The sequence below is a fragment of the Microtus pennsylvanicus genome, chromosome 2, assembly GCF_037038515.1.
Source record: "Microtus pennsylvanicus isolate mMicPen1 chromosome 2, mMicPen1.hap1, whole genome shotgun sequence".
Lineage (NCBI taxonomy): Eukaryota > Metazoa > Chordata > Mammalia > Rodentia > Cricetidae > Microtus > Microtus pennsylvanicus.
Genome location: NC_134580.1, coordinates 52,288,847 through 52,309,231, shown reverse-complemented (window position 1 = coordinate 52,309,231; position 20,385 = coordinate 52,288,847). Strand labels below are relative to the sequence as shown.

Sequence of the window (20,385 nt, the reverse complement as noted above, 5' to 3'; positions counted from 1 at the left end):
TTCAGCTGCTGCTCAGGACTGTGCCCAAAGCATTCCAGCTATGCGAAGGCAGGCTCCTAAATAGATTCTGGCATGGGTGGGAGATGGGAAGTGAAGCAGAGGAGTACTAAAATTAATCTGGGAAACAATTAGTAACAGGAGAGCGTTCGACCAAGGGAAGTCAGAGCGGCAGGAGCCACATCTGAATCAAGAAAAGCCCAAGCATCATCACTGCCCCCTTTCCCTAGTTATGCAAACTTTTAATTTTTAAAAATGGTTGTCTAATCTGTAGATTTTGGAGATTCTAAATTGTGTCGATCCTTTACAAAGACCTTTGCATTTGAAGGCAGAGCAGAGCTTGTCAATACAATGATTTGAACCAACATTTTCTAAAGCAGCAATTTATTGTTGATGGTTATTTAGAACATACTCACTAATGCAAAAATAAACTATTCCCAAGAAGAAAGTCAAATTGGTTGGGCAGTGGTGGAGCACGCCTTTAATTCCAGCACTTGGGAGTCAGAGGCAGGTGGATCTCTGTGAGTTCGAGGCCAGCCTGGTCTAAAGAGCTAGTTCCAAGACAGGCTCCAAAGCTATAGAGTAACCCTGTCTCAAATACTAAAAATAAAAATAAAATTCCTCCACTCACCTATAGGAAAGTGATGGATAAACTAATACAACTTCTCTGAAGAGCAATGTGGTAAGGTCTTCTGAAAAGGTCACACACACTCATGTTGTCTGGGCAGAAACTACATTTCCAGTAATCAATATTAAAGTTATACTTTGATGTATGTATTACGAGAGAGAGAGAGAGAGAGAGAGAGAGAGAGAGAGAGAGAGAGAGAGAGAACTAAGCAGCACCAAATGTTTTGCCAAATTTCCTAATGATTAAAATGCCAGCCCAGTTTACATAGGAATAAAGAGCACACAGGACAAGCCTAGTTTCTAAGCACTTGATGGAAGTGCAGCTATATTCTGTTGCCTTGACAGCGTAACTTACTCATTATTATCAAATTTATCAAAACACTAGGAAGACTCTACCTGGCCATCAATAAGGGATTTGAAAACAAATATATCTATACAACAGAATGTAAGGCAGACTTAAAAAATGATGTCAGCTTGGTACTAACTTAAGAAGTAGGTCCAGGCCAAACTTAAGAGTACTTGTGGGTGGGGGGGTGTCTTTGTGATATAATGGACGTGGTCTATGTATATATAGGTGCCTCAGTTGCCATCAGATCTAAAGGTTCCCCACATTCTTAGGTTCAGCCAACTGCAATGGGAAGTATTTTTAATACATGTGTCTGTGTACACCTTTTATTCTTTTCATTATTCCCCAAACAATATGGTGTGCCAGAGAATTTAAGCATCCCCAGGCTTTTCTCCCCTTGGTATAGGAAGAAGCTGTAATCCCAGCAACACAGTGTGTCCTGGAGCCAATTTCCTACTGACCCTAAGGCACAGTGGCCCCCTCAAATTTACATGAACACATGCATATCTCAGAGAGATTGCAGGCATGGGTCTAGACCATTTCCACTGAGTCAAAGGAGGTTTTGGTTTGCCAGTACGCATAAAGTCAACTGTTTTAGGATATTAATTGTATAACCTCTTTATGTCTAAGCTTTATAAAGCTCTTATGTGTAGCTTTATAAAGTAGGCAATATTTTATTAACCTAAATGACCTAATCATGATCTGAATGTTGGAAAAAAGTATTTACAAGTTGGATGCGTAAAGGGTTCTTACAAACTTTCCTTCCACTAGTTTAATTAAAAAACAAAAATCGCCACAGGAAATATTAAAGGCAACAAAAGATGTACAACATTTTAAATCCATGGTTGGTTAATCAATCTATGGGAGCCAATGAACATGTACGGTCACCTGTATATACTCAGGAGCATTTTGCATAAGCACAAAGTATGTGTGGAGTACTTATGAAACCGGACACAGGAGTTATCTCCGGAGAGAGGGTCTGCACTTTTGTACTGTTTTGGGTGTATTCATGAACGTGATTTTTTTAAAAAAACTTTGGGCATACCTTATCCAAAATAGAAACTACCACATTAGGAATCAACATCATCCTGATTTTCATCAGTTAGCAAGTGATGCTTTCTAACCTCATAGCTCACTTTCCCCATCATAAAAACATCTTCAGATGACAGCTGGGCAGTTTGCTAACTGGAGAACATCAATACTTAACTTGAATAAAAACGGAGCTATTGGCAAGTGCCATGGAAGGCTAAAAACAAACAAACCAAACCAAAAATAAAACAAAATAAAAGCAAAAAGGATATGTCTAGCTTGCATTTTACTGACTCTCCTTTGGATCCAATATTGGCAGATTCAGTTCTAGTTTGAAAATTAACACCTTCCGTACTTAGTTATTTGCAATAGCTAAGAAATCATTTCATGCCTGAAATTTAGTCTGGGCCCGCGGTCTGTAATTCCAGGACTCCTGAGTCTGAGGCAGGAGGACCTTTAAGGCCAGCCTGGGCTACATAATAAGACTCCTCCAACTCTCCAAACATTAACAAAATAGAAAACCAACCCCTTCCCCGACTGACTTTTAGCTTTCTCAACCGCATAGTGGGTGCAATCTCATCACGTATAATAAAAATGAAGTGGGACAGCACATGTAGTGCCAAGCAGATGCAAACGGAGTCTCAAAAAATAACCTGCCCAGTTAGCACCTATAAGACAAAATGGAAAACTCAAAGTATTTCCCAAGAATTAAAGTTTCCCCAATTACCCAAGTTAGACTCTGCATGATTTGCTAAGTTAGAAAAGAAATTCCCAAAATTCCCAACTTGTGCACAAAAAACAAACATTACACTACTTCAACGTCTTTAACTTACAAACTGTGAAGTACTTCAAACACTGGACAGGGCACATGATTTGCTAAGTTAGAAAAGAAATTCCCAAAATTCCCAACTTGTGCACAAAAAACAAACATTACACTACTTCAACGTCTTTAACTTACAAACTGTGAAGTACTTCAAACACTGGACAGGGCACACGCTCTCTCCAATGCCTTCTCAAAAAAAATAAAGTTGCTCCCAACATCAAAGGTATTTACAACTTAAAAAAGCCGCCTCAGTCTGCTTACAAAACTCTGCAGCCTCTCAGTCCTCTGGCTTTTGATTTTTTAATAGGATTTTGCAACCTGGGGGGAGCGGACGGTGGACAACGCTTATCCCGTACAGTTTAACGGGAGTAAATATTAACTTTCTCTTGTAAAGAGAAGGTGACGTACAGAAGTCGCTTCCATAAACCCTTCAAACACCAACGCGTTTGGGGACGCTGAACTCAGCTTAACAAATCAGAGAGCCCGAAGAAATCGTCTACAGCCTTTCCCTCTTAAATTTGAAGGCAGCTTGGTTTAGCTGAACACCTCGACTGGGCCACCTTACACTATCCTGGCAGAGCACTCTGAAAAGCCTTCCTGTGCCACGAAATAAGCAGGCAGAATCAGAGCGTCCCCACAACCACTCGATCCTTAATCATTAATAATAATAAAAAAGTTTAGAAAGTTACGGGGAAATCCAGTTACACTCATGTCCTAGGAAGCAATGTTCCCCCGTCGTGTTTTAAAACAGCCTGTCCAATTTTGGGAATTCCAAACATTAATAAAAGGAAATATTGGAAAGATATCGGGTCGGGGAGCCAGCATACTGGCTGGCGAGTCCGGGGGGCCCCGCGGCCACCACATGCCTGGCGCGAGACCCGGACCTCGGACCCCACACCCGGAGCACCGCGACGGCCCCGGGAGCCTCCCTGCAGGCTCCCGCCCTCGGCGAGTCCCGTGTCTTTGCGGCCAGCCATTTTCCCTCGAGGGGGCGGCCGGATCCCGGAGAGCGGGCTCGTTCAAACCTCCCTCGCCTCCCCGCCAGCCCGGTGTTCCTGCCGTCCGACATCGGCACAGAGCAGCGACTTTGGGGGGGGGGGCGAGGAGAGGAGCGGAACCATTAGTCACTTGGCCCGCGCGGAGCACGGTCAGGGGCGGCGAGGACCCCCCTAGGCGAGGGCGGGCCCGGGAAGGGGGGAATCGGGGGACCCAGGCGCCCTGGAGCGGCTCGGTGCCGGCCGGGAGTTGGCAGCAGCACGCGGGGGTGGGGGCGCGGTGCCGGTCGCCTTCCCACCGCCACTCCCGGCCGCGGGGCCCGCGCCCCGACAGCAGCACGGCGGGGGAAGAGCAGGGGGGAGGGAGGGAGCCGGAGCCCAAGTAGGGGTCGGCCGGGCCGCTTACCTGTATCTCCGCGGGGAGCCGGGAGGGGTGGGTGGCCCGGGGAGGGGGGGAAAGGGTCGGGGAAGGGGGCGGGGAAAGGGGGAGCCCTTGTGCGGTGTCGCCTCGGAGCTACTCGCGCCACCGCCACGGCCGCCGCCTCCTTTCCGATTCACTCAAACAAACAAGATGGCTGCCGTTACGGCGCGGCTCTTCCGGCCGCCCAAATCCTCGGTTCAAATCGACAGGATGTTTACGGTCAAAAACGCTCTCGTGCGCCTGCGCGGCCCGCTGGCGCCGCAGATGGGGCGGCGCAGGCGCGCTGACCACTTCCTTGTCTCGGGACCACCGGCCTGCTGGCCGCGGAGCAGGCGCAAAGGTTCCTAGCCGAGCTGCGCCGGGCGGGCGAGTCCGCACAGAGCGCATGCGCCGTGCTGGCCAGTGGCGTAGCTGTTTGGGTTTAGTTTTTAACTTGAGTTGAGAATTAAGGCATAGTCGTTGCAGTTGGCTGTTTGTCTGTGGACCCGGCAAAATAAGTACTTTAATGACGTTTTTAGCGACGAAGGAAACAACAACAAAAAGCTGGTTACCAGAAAAGTAAAGACTAATTGGTTCAGTAATCTCTGTTTAGATTTGCGACAAAGCGTTCTAGCAAGGCTCTGGGAGAATTTTTATGTCTGTCTGTCTGTCTGTCTGTCTGTATGTATGTATTTGTTTGTTTCTGTACTTAGGTTTTTCGAGACAGGCTTTCTCTGTGTAGCCCTAGATGTCGCTTTCCTGGAACTCGCTCTGTAGATCAGGCTGGGCTGGAACTCACAGAGATCCTCCTGCCTCTGCTTCTCAGGTGCCAGGATTAAAGTCATGAGCCATCATGCCTGGATTCTGGGAGAAACTTTTGAGAGTATTTTACAAGACTCCTTTTGCAAGCACATCTCAACCTAACCCTGGTTTTACTCTTCATGGATTCTCAGACATGTTCTTGGACGTTCCGAGTCTCTTCAACAGCCGCTTCTGGCCCATGTCAACCTATCAGTTCCTTGTACTCAATTGCTAATTTCTCACTGCAGGAGTTAGCTGCCGATAGAACCACTCTCTTCGGAAACACAACCGATTTGTTAACTTTAGGAATTTGTTTAACAAACCATTGTCAAGACAGATTTAACTGACAGATTTCACCTTTCATTTGAAAACAATCTCTTTTTCATTTCTGACTACTTAGTAATGACTTGCATGATTTGATACAATAACTGGATGAGAAACTGGGTGCTGCTGCTGTCTTAAGCCTTTTTATAAAGCAGTTGTGTTCTGCCTGCCCTTATCACAATGACACCCAGCAGATTTGTGAGAGGAAAAACGTTGAGGATGATAAAACGCACAGTAGCAGATTTTGATTAGAATTGCACACGATTTTGCAGAGCTGCTCCTCTGAATTAAAGCACTTTTGAAACAGGATTCTATGTGTCAAAATAAGTAGATAGTTAGATGAAAAGGACTATATAATTTAATGCCATTGTACTATGCTTACAAAGTTTTGTTAGTTTGTTAGTTTTTTTGAGACAGCTTTGGAGTACATAGACCAGACTGGCCTTGAACTAACAGAGATCCACCAGCCTCTGCCTCCCAAGTGCAGGACTTAAAGGCCTGTGCCACCACCACCCGACTTACTTACTAAATTTTGTTAACAGTCACAATTGTCTAGTTTCAGATTAATTTCATTATCTCCCAAGGGAACCCTGTGCCCCTTAGCAAATCCATGCTCATACCCCCTATGGGTAACCTCTAGAATAGAAATTAATTAGCCGAGGATTTGCCTCTTTTGTGTACTTCAGATGGTGTTATTTGGATTAATGTTTTTCATTAATGATCTTTGCACTGTGGTATCAAAAACACAGGACAGAAAGAGAGAAAGACCTGAGAGAAAAAGACTTCGTTTCCTTCTTATTTTCAGAGATTTCAGCTGACAGCTGCTTGGCTCCAGGCTCTTGGGCCAGACATTGGTGAGGGAGCGAGTGTCTGACCTGGAGCAGCTGTTTGTATCCAGAGAGAAAAGCAGCAGAGAATGCTGAGATAGCCAAAGGTCAGGTATCATTTTCAAAGCCCCTCTTCAGTGACACACTTGTATCAGCTAGCCTTAGCCATCTGAAGGTTTCAGGGGTTCTCAGCGTGGTGGTGACCAGCTCCAGAGCAAGCATGTAAAACAGGAGCTTGCAGAATCATTCCAGACTCTGATGTCAACAGCGTCTCAACAGCCTGTGTGTTAAAGGTTGGTCCCCTGAACAGTGCTAGTCACTGAGGCCTTTGAAAGATGATTGGCTCGTGAGCGCTGACTTTCTTAATGAATAATTCATTAATGTATTCATAACTAGGGAATGTATTCAAAGACTAGGAAAGAGGGCCATTGCTATAAAAGCAAGTTTCTCTCTTTCTCTCCATCCATTTCTTTTCCCCTCTCCCTCTGGGGTTATACCTAAGAAGAGATCACCTGTGCCCATCTGTTGTAGGGTATTTCCCACTTTCTCTTCTATTAGGTTGAGTGTGTTCTGACTGATATTGAGGTCTTTAATCCATTTGGACTTGAGTTTTGTGCACGGTGATAGATATGGGTCTATTTTCATTCTTCTACAGGTTGACATCCAGTTGTGCCAGCACCATTTGTTGAAGATGCTTTCTTTCTTCCATTGTATACTTTTAGCTCCTTTATCAAAAATGAGGTGTTCATAGGTTTGTGGGTTAAAATCCGGGTCTTCTATACGATTCCATTGGTCGACTTCTCTGTTTTTATGCCAGTACCACACTGTTTTCATTACTGTAGCTCTGTAATAGAGTTTGAAGTCAGGGATGGTAATGCCTCCAGAAGATCCTTTATTGTATAGGATTGTTTTGGCTATCCTGGGTTTTTTGTTTTTCCATATAAAGTTGATTATTGTCCTCTCCAGATCTGTGAAGAATTTTGATGGGATCTTGAGGGGGATTGCATTGAATCTATAAATTGCCTTAGGTAGAATTGCCATTTTTACTATGTTGATACTCCCAATCCAAGAGCAAGGGAGGTCCATCCATTTTTTGGTATCCTCTTCAATTTCTTTCTTCAATGCCTTAAAGTTCTTGTCAAATAGATCTTTCACTTCCTTGGTTAGATTTACCCCAAGATATTTTATGCTGTTTGTGGCTATCGTGAATGGTGAAGCTTCTCTGATTTCCCTCTCTGCTTCCATATTCTTTGTGTATAAGAGGGCGACTGATTTTTTGGAGTTGATCTTGTATCCTGCCACATTACTAAAGCTGTTTATCAGCTGTAAAAGTTCTTTGGTGGAGTTTTGGGGGTCGCTTAAGTACACTATCATATCATCTGCGAATAACGAAAGTTTAACTTCTTCCTTTCCAATTTAAATCCCCTTGATCCCATTATGTTGTCTTATTGCTATTGCTAGAACTTCAAGCACTATATTGAAGAGGTATGACGAGAGTGGACAGCCTTGTCGGTTCCTGAGTTAAGCGGGATGGCTTTGAGTTTCTCTCCGTTTAATTTGATGTTAGCTGTCGGCTTGCTGTATATAGCTTTTATTATATTTAGGTATGACCCTTGTATCTCTAATCTCTCCAAGACTTTTAACATAAATGGATGTTGAATTTTGTCGAATGCTTTTTCAGCATCTAATGAAATGATCATATGGTTTTTTTCTTTCAGTTTATTTATATGCTGGATTACATAGATAGATTTTCGTATGTTGAACCAGCCCTGCATCTCAGGAATGAAGCCTACTTGATCATAATAGATAATTTTTCGGATGTGTTCTTGTATTCGGTTTGCCAGTATTTTGTTGAGGATTTTTGCGTCGATGTTCATGAGTGAGATTGGCCTGTAATTCTCTTTCCTGGTTGAGTCTTTGTGTGGTTTTGGTATCAGAGTAACTGTAGCTTCATAAAAGGAATTAGGTAATGACCCTTCTGTTTCTATATTATGGAATACATTAAGGAGTATAGGTATTAGCTCTTCTTGGAAGTTCTGGTAGAATTTCGCATTGAAACCATCTGGTCCTGGGCTTTTTTTGGTAGAGAGGTTTTTGATAACAGCTTCTAATTCTTCGCGACCAACAGGTCTGTTTAGATTGTTCACCTGGTCCTGGTGTAACTTTGGTATATGGTATTTATCTAAAAAAGTGTCCATTTCTTTTACATTTTCCAGTTTTGTGTTATACAGGCTTTTGTAATAAGATCTAATGATTCTCTGAATTTCCTCTGTGTCTGTGGTTATGTCCTCCTTTTCATTTCTGATCTTATTAATTTGCGTATTCTCTCTCTGCCGTTTGATTAGTTTGGATAGGGGTTTATCAATCTTGTTGATTTTCTCCAGGAACCAGCTTTTTGTTTCATTGATTCTTTGGATTGTTTTCTGTGTTTCTATTTTGTTGATTTCCACCCTCAGTTTGATTATTTCCAGTCTTCTACTCCTCCTAGGTGAGTCTGCTTCTTTTTTTTCTAGAGCTTTCAGGTGTGCTGTTAAGTCTCCAATATGTGCTTTCTCTGTTTTCTTTAAGTGGGCACTTAGTGCGATGAACTTTCCTCTTAGCACTGCTTTCATAGTGTCCCATAAGTTCGGGTATGTTGTTTCTTTATTTTCATTGAATTCAAGGAAGACTTTAATTTCTTTCTTTATTTCTTCCTTAATCCAGGTATGGTTCAGTAGTTGACTGTTCAGTTTCCATGAGTTTGTAGGCTTTCTGGGGGTAGCATTGTTGTTGAATTCTAACTTTAATCCATGGTGATCTGATAAGACACAGGTGGTTACTAATATTTTTTTGTAACTGTGTAAGTTAGCTTTGCTACCGAGTATGTGGTCAATTTTCGAGAAGGTTCCATGAGCTGCAGAGAAGAAGGTGTATTCTCTCCTATTTGGGTGGAATAATCTATAGATGTCTGTTAAGTCCATTTGCTTCATTACCTCCATTAATTCTCTAATTTCTCTGTTAGGTTTCTGTTTGATTGGCCTGTCCATTGGTGAGAGAGGAGTGTTGAAGTCTCCTACTATTAGTGTGTGTGGTTTGATGGCTGCCTTGAGTTTTAGTAATGTTTCTTTTACGTACGTGGGCGCTTTTATATTAGGGGCGTAGATATTCAGGATTGAGACTTCATCCTGATGAATTTTTCCTGTTATGAGTATAAAATGTCCCTCTCCATCTCTTCTGATTGATTTAAGTTTGAAGTCAACTTTGTTAGAAATTAGTATGGCCACACCTGCTTGTTTCTTAGGTCCATTTGCTTGATAAGCCTTTTCCCAGCCCTTTACTCTGAGTAGGTGCCTGTCTTTGTGGTTGAGGTGTGTTTCTTGTAAACAGCAGAATGTTGGATCCTGTTTTTGTATACAATCTCTTAGCCTGTGCCTTTTTATAGGTGAGTTGAGCCCATTAACATTAAGTGATATTAATGACCAGTGGCTGTTAACTCCGGTCACTTTTTTAGTAGTAGAGTTTGTGTGTTTCCCTTCTTTGAGTTGCGCTGGTGAAAGGTCTCTAGATGATTGAGTTATTGTGGGCATTGTTGGACTCCTTGGTTAGTGATTTTCCTTCTATTATTTTCTGTAAGGCTGGATTAGTGGCTACGTATTGTTTAAATTTTTTTTTATCCTGGAAAATTTTGTTTTCTCCATTTATAGTGAACGAAAGCTTGGCTGGATATAGTAGTCTGGGCTTGCATCCATGATCTCTTAGCTTTTGCAGTACATCTATCCAGGACCTTCTGGCTTTCATGGTTTCCATAGAGAAGTCAGGTGTAAGTCTGATAGGTTTACCTTTATAAGTAAGTTGGCCTTTTTCCTTTGCGGCTCTTAATATTCTTTCTTTATTCTGTATATTTTGTGTTTTGATTATTATATGGCGAGGGGATGTTTTTTTTTGATCCAGCCTATTTGGTGTTCTGTATGCTTCTTGAACCTTCATAGGTACATCTTTCTTCAGGTTGGGAAAGTTTTCTTCTATAATTTTATTAAGTATATTTTCTGGACCGTTGAGCTGCACTTCTTCTCCTTCTTCTACTCCAATTATTCTTAGGTTTGGTCTTTTTATTGTGTCCCAGATTCCCTGAATGTTTTGTGATGAGAATTTGTTGGTTTTGCTGTTTTCTTTGATCAGTGTGTTTATTTTCTCTATGGTATCTTCAGTGTCTGACATTCTCTCTTCTATCTCTTGTAATCTGTTGTTAGTACTTGTCTCTGTAGTTCCTGTTCGTTTACCCAGATTTTCTATCTCCATTCTTCCCTCGGTTTGTGCTTTCTTCATTGCTTCCATTTCATTCTTCAAGTCTTGAACCGCTTCCCTAACCTGTTTGATTGCTTTTTCTTGTTTCTCTTGGTTTTCTTGCGTGTCTTTGAGCGATTTATTCATTTCCTCTACCTTTTTGTTTGTAATCTCTAATTGTTTATGGCAGTTTTTCACCTCCTGTTTAAGGTCCTCTATTATTTTCATATAGTTCACTTTTGAGTCGATTTCTTCTATTTCTTCAGGAGTAGGGAGTACAATTCTTCTTATTTCGGGATCCCTGGGTTCTGGTGGTGTCATGTTGCCTTTCAGGTTGTTGGAGGAATTCTTGCATTGGCGCCTTCCCATCTCTTCCTTCAAATGGAGCCAGGAGAGGCCTGGTGTCTTGGTCCAGTCTTTGCTGTGATTGACTCTCTGGGTATATCTCTTCAGTGTAGAAGCAGGAACCGTTCCCGTCCAGATGGGATTCCTCAGCAACTAAACAGTGCTGCCAGTAGCCCAATGATCCAGGGCCAAAAGGATGAATGGAGCAAGGGGGGGGGGGCGGTATCCAGGAGCGCACAAGAAGCCTGGCGCCAGAGCTGAAGGTGCCAGGGCTCCCTTACAGGTGACCCTGAGGCCTGCCCGGTAGGCAGGCACTCACTGCTCTGGGTGGGTAGCCTTAGTGTAGGAGCTTAAAACTGTACTTGAGCACTGGTCCTAGCATACAGCAGGGCAGGGTTGGGGAGGGGGTCTGGGGGGGCTGGGTCGTGCAAAAGAAAGACAGCCCTGCAGAAGGAGCTGGCGGAGGGGGGGTTGTGCTCTCTTCCGAGACAGTCCGCCCCTGGATAGCAAATACTCACCCGTACTGATGGGATTCCTCAGCAACTAAACAGGGCCGCCAGTAGCCCAATGATCCAGGGCCAAAAGGATGAATGGAGCAAGGGGGGTGGGCGGTATCCAGGAGCGCACAGGAAGCCTGGCGCGGGAGCTGAAGGTGCCAGGGCTCCCTTACAGGTGACCCTGAGGCCTGCCTGGTAGGCAGGCACTCACTGCTCTGGGTGGGTAGCCTTAGTGTAGGAGCTTAAAACTGTTCTTGAGCACTGGTCCTAGCATACAGCAGGGCAGGGTTGGGGAGGGGTGCTGGGGGGGCTGGGTCGTACAAAAGAAAGACAGCCCTGCAGAAGGAGCTGGGGGAGGGGGGTTTGTGCTCTCTTCTGGGACAGTCTGCCCCTGGATAGTACACACTCACCCGTCCAGATGGGATTCCTCAGCAACTCAACATTCAGAATCTTAGCATGGAATCATGATTATAAAACATTAATTGACTTGAAGAAGCTTAGTATAATGGAAATCCAATGTTATCAAGTCTTGTGATCTTGGACTCTTTCAAAATAATATATTTGGGTTACATTAAATACAGTAGTTACCAGGCTTAGCAGTCTGACCTTTTGTGTCTGACCTTACAGTTGATAGGCTAATTCATTTCAGAACTTACTTAGCTCCTGACATGTATGCAAAATATAGATACCAACATTTCTGTGAACTACCTAGAGATGATGGGCCACTCTGGGTGTAGTTAGGAGGCAGGGATCCCCCACTAATCAAAATGGACTATTGTTTGAGGCAGGGTCTTGCTGTGTAGCCTGGCTAGGCCTCTGGAGTGCCAAGATTACAGGTACACTACCACATTGGCTTAAAGGAAAGCTCATCTGAGCTCAGGGAGACTGAAGCAGTAAGAGCAGGGCCTGCACAGGCCTGCAGAAGGGTCTTTGTGTTTATAGTATGGTCTCCAGTTTAGTGTTTTGAGAAGATTCCTAAGCGTGTGAACAACAGGGTCTTTGTTTCTTGTGCCGTCTCTGAGGCTCTTTTCCTTCTGTTGGTTTGCTTTCGTCTGACTTCAGTGTGATGGTTTTTGTTCTATCTTATTGTATTTGTTTGGTTATCTTTTAGAAGCCTGCTCCTTTCTAATGACAGAAAGGGTGTGCGTCAGGATGGGAGGGGAGGCAGGGAGGACCTGGGAGAAGTAGAGGGAGGAGAAATTGTAATCAGAATATATTGCATGAGAAAAGCATCTATTTTCAATGAAAGAGAATAAAAGAATTACAATGAATGGATAATTAACTAAACAAAGATAACCGCTTGTCTTTGGAGAAAGCTGACCTTGATATTCAGAACCCAGCAACAGTGAGGTTAGGGTTTCTATTGCTGCAAGAAAATGACCAAAAAGCTAGTCGGGAAGGAAAGGGTTCCTTTGGCTTACACTTCCACATTTCAGTGAAGGATGTCAGGAAGGAACTCAAACTGAGCCGGAATTGGAGTCAAGAGCTGATGCAGCGGCCATAGAGGGGTCTTACTTGCTGGCTTGCTCACCATGACTTGCTCAGCCTGCTCCCTTACAGAAGCCAGGACCACTTGACCAGGGATGGCACCACCCACAATAGGCGGGGTCCTCCTTCATCAATCACCAATTAAGAAAATGTTCTACAGGCTGGCCCACAGCCCACTCTTCCAAAAGCTTTTTCTCAACCGAGGTTCCCTCCGCTCAGATGACTATAGTCTCGCGACAAGATGACACAAATCTAGCCAGCACACTACTGAATAGTAAGTAATGATTTGATAATAAGAAGGGATTGCTTATTAAGTAAAGACAATGCCTCAGGGTACAAGCATGGTAGATGTGGTGAACACCCATTTACAATAACTAAGCCTACTTAGCCATAGTAGAAGGAAAACTCAGGAGGAGGGCGCCTTTGAGGTCTGCTGCCCAGCAACAGTGTAGCATAGGGTTCATTTATTGTCAGAAAGGAGCTACAGATAAAAGACACCCGAGAGCGGTGCAAGGCGCCTGCCCCGGGACTAGTGCACTAGCTGGGAATCCCTGGGAGATGTGGGTAGACACGGGAAGGTTGCCCTCTATGGGTGTCCAGGAGCCTGTGTAGCGAGGCTAGCAAAACTACCAAATACATGAATACCCCTGAAGGCTCTGCTGGCTGTTCGTCAAGAGTCGCCTCAGAGAAACCATACAGAGAAATCAATCGTTCTCTTCCTCTTTGCCACATCCATCCCTCTCCCATCCCACCCACTGCCAAGAGAGGACAGGTATTATTTCAGACTCCCGTCTACAAACAATGCACAAACCTGGTGCTATACAGGCAAGTATGAGTTGGCACTCTGTATGCAAGATGAGTGTTCTAATAAGTCAAGAATTGCAGCTGTCGGCAAGCCAGGGTCCCCCCCCCCCGGGGGGGTAATGTAGTGAAGAATCTTTGAAATCATGCTTGGCTATTTGGGAGGACCTTGAAAACTATAAACTCTAACAATTAGGTATCTATGAGTTAGGATTCTTTTTTTGGTTGCAAGGAATAAATGACACAAATAATTAGTTTCAGAAACAAGGAGTAAGATCTTTAATGATCTCATGCAACAAGCTATCTGGAGGAGGCTCATTAATAACTTCAAAGTCTCGCATGCCCTCGCATCTTTTAGATCTGTCATCCTTAGAGTATTGGCTTTTTGCTTCATGGCTGGAAGAAAGAACTTCTTAGTTCAGACAGCATTTTACCATTTAGACAGGAAAAAGAAAAAAAATAACTACACTCTATTTCTGCATTCAGTAGTTATCAGGTGTCAAGCTATTTGACAAGTATTTTTTGAACCATCATATTGTCTGGCTATAGAATTTAACGATTAGTCTAAAACCATATAGTCCAAACTCTTCTTCAAGCCCTACAGATCCAAAAATAAGGCTCTTGAGATTTCATTTCTACCTCATGTCTGCCTGACTCTGCACGTACAGGCAGGGTCAGTCTCCAACCCCACATTCCTGTTCCCCATCCTTCTTGGTACTTTCTGGGGATTATCCTATTTATTTATACTTACTATCTGATGTATTTGTGGGTAACATTTGATGCAGCAGTGTTTCAAGATGTAAATTTTTATTTTTTAAATACAATTTCTATTACTATTAGTGAAGATTTTATCTTTCTGTTTCAACTTATTTCCTCAGTCCAAAAAACCTTCAAATGGTGGGAAGCTACCTTTCAAAGGGGCATCCTCTGTGTTGTTGGTCCACTTTCTGTTTGAGCAGAGAGCAATTTAATGTTGATTGAGTGCAAAGAAAGACACTCTTAGTAATGATTAGATAATTTCTCATCATCCAATTTATAACTTTACTGGGGCTGCTCATGCCTTCTGTGCTGTTTTGGATCAATTTTTGAGAATGGAAAAATTCTTTAGACTGAAAACTTCAGTGTGAGAAAAGTAAAATCGAACCAGTGTTATTTGATAATTTTGTATCGCCAGCTTTATAGTACTACTAGCAAATATAATTATTCTTCTAACTCCTTAGATATTTTTTAGGTTTATAAATTAGATTTATTTTTACTTTCTTCAGAGAAACAAATTGCCTTTGAGTTCTCTCTCTCTCTGTATATATTCTGAAAAACTTAAATATTATTTTTTTGCTTTGATAATAGTAACAGTGATAAACCTAACAATGACAAGGAGACCAGTGAACATATTTCAACTCTAGCAGATCCATGGTTCCTCTTGAATCTTGTATGCTAACACAGATAAGTCTGCACATTCTCAAATGGTTGTTGAACTCATCCCACCAAAATTCATTTCCTCCCCCAACCTTTCTCTAGCACTAACAACATGTTTGTAGGTCTTGGATAGAAGGTCAAGAATAATGGACTTTTATGAGAAATTCAACAAGAAGCCATTGAAGATCAGGCTGGTTGCCGATGTGATCAGATCTGAGATTTGCTCACTTTGGCTTCTGGGAGAGAAACGTCTTGTAGGGGCCTAGTGGGCTCTCAGCAACGTGGGGAGGAAGCTGAGGTGCAGTAAAGGGAAAAGGTCGACTGACTCAACACGGGTGGGTGAGGCTTGCAAAGCTTTTCTTTAGCACAGTTAGGTAGATGGGACTTTTCTCAAATTTTTAATTCAGAGAGTTCCAGAAAAGCACCATGGCTTGTTCCATAAGATGGGGATAACCCAGTCCATTATGTAAAATTCTATTTCCCCGACTATCATTCTAAGAGATAACATTCATTACAGTTTTATCTGGAGAAAGGAAAGAGTGGACCCTTGATGTTTTTGCATTTATCTAACAGGAGGCCTTTACTAGTTGTGGAAAGGGGAGGGAGACAGGAAGCTTGTTTGCAGGCTCTTGCCTTATAGATGTTTGGTGAGAGAACGGATCAGGATGCCACCGAGCAGTAAGGTGAAACTGTCTCCACTTCTGGATGAAATCAGGAACCTGGAGGGGGAGGTTGAAGGAGGAGGCTGCTTGAAGCCTTGGGTTGTTCAGATGGAACTCTGACCATAAAGTTGGCTTGAGGGTCTCTTCCGCACATCGCCACATTGATCTCATATGCTGTACAGTAAAAGGCCAGTCTTCATTACCACCAGGAGATACTTCCCAACTACAACTTCCCCAGCAATGAAAAACTGTGATCGTCTGTCTTGTCTGGCTCTCAGACATGCAGATGAATTTGTATTTGGTCTTGAATTTATCTAACTTGGTATTACTGCTCACCTCATTTACACAGTGCTTTCGGGGTGCCAGACACTTATCTAAGCACTCTTCATTTATTTGTTAGGACAACCATATGTGTTTGCTTTCTGGATTCAACCATGTAAATGCAGGCGCTGATCATACATTCTGATGGAAATGTGGGGAGTGACTGCTGGTGTCCGCTACATCCCGTTCAGAAACCAAAGGTTCCCCATGATGTCTCAGGAAGCAAACTCCTTAACCTTTGGGAACCAAGGTGTCAGAAAAACAAACACAGACAAGGAAAGGGACAAGACAGAAGTAAGTTACCCATGATCATCATCAGGGACACCCTGAGGGGCTGAGAATGTGACTTAGAATGGGAAAAGCGCTCGATTTAAACACCAGCATATACGTACACCACACACTTGGAACACTAGCTTTGATTTAGTGAACCGGTATGGGTAATGGTTACCAATCATAATTTAGATGATCTCCTTTATATTTGAATATTTACTTTATAAAAGACTTTGTTAGGCAGTAAGTGAAAATAAATGTTGACTTTGCTTCTAGAAAGAAGTAAAAGAAAGTATTGCATACAATATATGTTATATATAGCACACATTCATTCTGAAGTGGACACCATTTTATCTCAGTTCATAGAGGGGAAAACGTGAAGATTGGGAAGGCTTAGGTATGTGTCACTAACTCAGTCTCTAGGTCTGTCTGACACCACGACTTAGCTGTCAGCAAATTCTTCTCCAGGCCTTGGAGATTAGATTTTAGGAGTGGTCTTTTCTGCATCCTACAAGGCTTTCCAATTCTAGTAAATTTTCTTGGGAATAAACACCTCTCTGTTTTGAGCACATAGCTCAGCAGTCACAACCCCTTTGGGGGTTGAAGAGGGGTCACATATCACATATGCCGCATATCAGATATTTACATTGCAATTCCTAATACTAGCAAAATTACAGTTATGAAATAATAATGAAAATAATTCTATGGTTGGGGATCACCACAACATGGGGAACGGGACTAAAGTGTCGCAGCATTAGGAAGGTTGAGAACCGCTGCCACAGATGAAGTCAAAGGAAAGCAATTCTTCTCAATTGTGCAATCCGTCCTTTTAGACCTGTTTGATAACTCACCCAAGACTGCAATTATGGCTCTGATGACTTGCTCAAGTATAGGCTATCGAGACGAAGCAGTTTGCTTCCTGAAATTCAGGGCCGCGTGAGGAACCCTTGGTCCTTAATGTGGAGGTGAAGGATGTCAGCAAAACTCCCCACATTTCCATGGAGACAGATTATTAGTGTCTGCATTTTCATGTAGTCGGACCCATTATGCTGCCGGAAATTTTTCCCATTTTGACTTCCATCCCAGAAGTCAAAAGTTTCCAAGTGGGAAACTAAATTGACTTTCATGTAATTTTCTCAGCTCATCTGTGCCAAGGAAACTTGTACTACGTGAAATTTTCTGAGCGTTGCTCAGAGGCAAATGAGTCCTTGACTTTGAATAGCATGAAACATCCTGGGGTTTGCTCTTATCTGTTACTAGTTCACACAAATATGCTTTGTAGAGTGTTCCTAAAGTCAGGGCGAAGTCACAGCTCTTTTCTCCTACACAGAAGGCCCTTTGCTGCTAGTCTGGGTTTTGATGAAGATTTCAGCTGGCTCCTTGGGCTAATTAGGTGATGCTCATCCTGTTTTACATTGCCTTTATAGAGTTCAGAAAATGCTTTTTAATAGGGAGATGACTCAGACAGGAATGGACTCCCATCACAGACAAATGGGCAGGCTGACAGACCCCTGCTTCTTTTCAAGAGCACCCATCAGGTGGCAGAATCCAGACAATGTACCATAGATCCATTTCCCTTTTAGAAACAACTTCACCTTCAAGGCCAATGGATAACATGACATTCTCTATTAACAACTTTCTATAATAAACACTTCTTTAAAAAAACATCTTCTGTGGGGAATGTATTCATTGAAGGCTGGCCAGCCCAAAGATGCATCCCCAACACACAGAACCGGTCTCGTTGATTTTAAATGGGGAGATATTTTCTAGATGGTGGTCTAACCTGTCCAGAATGAAATTCATCCCCCCCTTTCCCAATCCTAAATGGGTACTAGTGTCATGGGAGGAACAAACATAGCAAGAAATAAGCATTTGCTAAATACTCACTGCACTTAAAGATGGTGCTGAGTTCATATTTTGTCTGTAGTAACTTACTTTGGGTTATTCTAAGCTTACTATTAAAACCCCTCTTACTCAAAGAAAATACTCTGTGCTAGTAAACCATGTCTTCCTGTATTTGTTTAGCCATGTCTCCCATTTATTTTTAGTTAATATATTATTTGTAGATATTTTGTCTTGCTTAGTCATGTCTTCTGTATTTTTTGGCTATATCCAAATCATTAGCAATATGTAAGGAAGCAGATGAATAATAACAAGTATCAAGGACAGAAACAAAGGTTATTAAATTGATTCTGCCTATCCTGGGTGTGCACTTGCAACCCCACACACAGACACACACACACAGACAGGCACAGACAGACAGACACACACACACACACACACACACACACACACACACACACACACTTAACTCTAGCATTAGCATAGCTTTCTAAGTTAAAGAGGTTAGAGCAATGGCGGTGGATTGGTAACTGAAAATCTGACTGCTGGGACTAACACCAGTGTTATGTTTCTGCTTCCAAAATACCTGCTTGGTCATTCAACTAAGCAACCAGAAACTGGCTTTCTGAGAACTATATTGTAGAACAAGGCCAAGATGAATATACCTGAAGATGCTTTAATATTTCTTTTCATATTATCCTACACAGATTTCCAGGAAATCTCAATTTATCAATGGAATGTGACTCAAATGTAGATCAACAATATTTCATTTATAATTTGAAATATTTTTATGTAAGAATGATGTTAGCATGGTAATTACATTTCCAGGGATTTCCCACAAAAGCCTGTTGGAGCTGCAATTTGGATAAACCAAACTAATTTTAAGAAAACAAAGTAGAGGCCGGGCAATGGTGGCTCATGTCTTTAATACCAGTACTTGGGAGGCACATGGATCTTTGTGAGTTCGAGGCCAGCCTAGTCTACAAGAGCTAGTTCCAGGACAGGCTCCAAAACTACAGAGACACCCTGTCTCGAAAACTCAACAAAACAAAACAAAAACCAAAGAACAAATAAGACAAAACAAAAAATAAGGTAAAAATTGGTGGCTGTATCAAAACTAATAATTGAATTAAACATGACCATTGAATAAGAAAGTAGTCTATAAAATAATTACGAAGCTCCCGTGAGCTTCAGTTTCTCTTGCGATAAGCTGGCCCTTGTCTGCTTCCACCCTAACGTGGCCTTCCTCACACAGTGCTGTCACTATTGACTTACATCTGCTGTCTTCCCTAGGAGATTTGTTAGGAGATATGACGTACTAAACCTAACAGAGGGTTTGTGATAGTGAAAAAGAAAGACATTCAGAGTACAGAATCATGAACAGGAGAAAGATTTCTGTAGTTGTAGGAGGCTGCTTGTTTGTTCCCAGCCGTACAGACCTCAAAATATTCACTCAGAAACTATATTATTTGCAATACTGCTTAGCAAATCATTTAAGCATATTTCTGGCTAACTCTTATATCTTAAATTAACCCATTTCTATTAATCTGTGTATCACCACGTGGCTGTGGCTTACCAGGTAAAGTTCTGTCTGGTGTCTGTCTCTATTTGGGCTACATGGTTTCTCCTGACTCTGCCTTCTTTCTCCCAGCATTTAGTTTAGTTTTCCCCACTTAGCTCTGTTCTGCCCTGCTATAGGCCCAAAGCAGTTTCTTTATTCATCAATGGTAATCACAGCATACAGAGGGGAATCCCACATCAGACTTCTAGAATACCTATTCAAATATTCATCACCGCTGAGGGTACTTCATTGAACAAAAGGAAAAGAATTACCAGCTCATTTTTTGTCAATATATAGAAAGTAATGTTTCTCAACCAAAAATTTTATTGCATTTCTTTACATGTGTGTGCATGTACTCTGCACGCTATGTTGTGGAGATCAGGGGCTATCTTGGAGGAGTTAGTTCTTCCTTTTACGACATAGGTCTCAGAGTCCAGCTCAGGTGAGCAGGATTAATGGCAAATTCCTTTACTTATAGAGCTATCTTACCAGTCCACATATAATTTTTATTAACAGATAGTGAGAGTCAGTTGAGATTGTGGATCCCTGGAACACATCCTAAACTTATTAAGCCTCAGCAGAAAGTGCTTATGCATTTTATCAAGAAGCATGAACTCTCACCAGAGGGAGAGCTTGAGTAACATTAGAAAATAGGCATCAGGGCCACACTGGCTTTTGGAAAATTTTTCTTGCAGAGGTAATGAAGTCTTAGAGCTTTAAGTAACCCAGATTTAAAAAAATGTATTCTGG

The 20,385-nt window shown here is 42.4% G+C and overlaps 1 protein-coding gene across 2 annotated transcripts in view; it reads right to left on the bottom strand.

Moving 5' to 3' along the window:
* The window catches only part of Rad21 (RAD21 cohesin complex component), a 28,193-nt gene extending 23,572 nt beyond the window's left edge, over nt 1–4,621 (bottom strand). Inside the window, exon 1 of one of the 2 annotated variants that reach the window (XM_075961028.1) lies at nt 4,224–4,621. The gene's annotated coding sequence lies outside the window, so the exon portion shown is untranslated. The remainder of the gene's footprint in view (nt 1–4,223) is intronic. The other variant, XM_075961029.1, reaches the window with a different exon arrangement.
* Between the last annotated feature and the right edge of the window lie 15,764 nt (nt 4,622–20,385).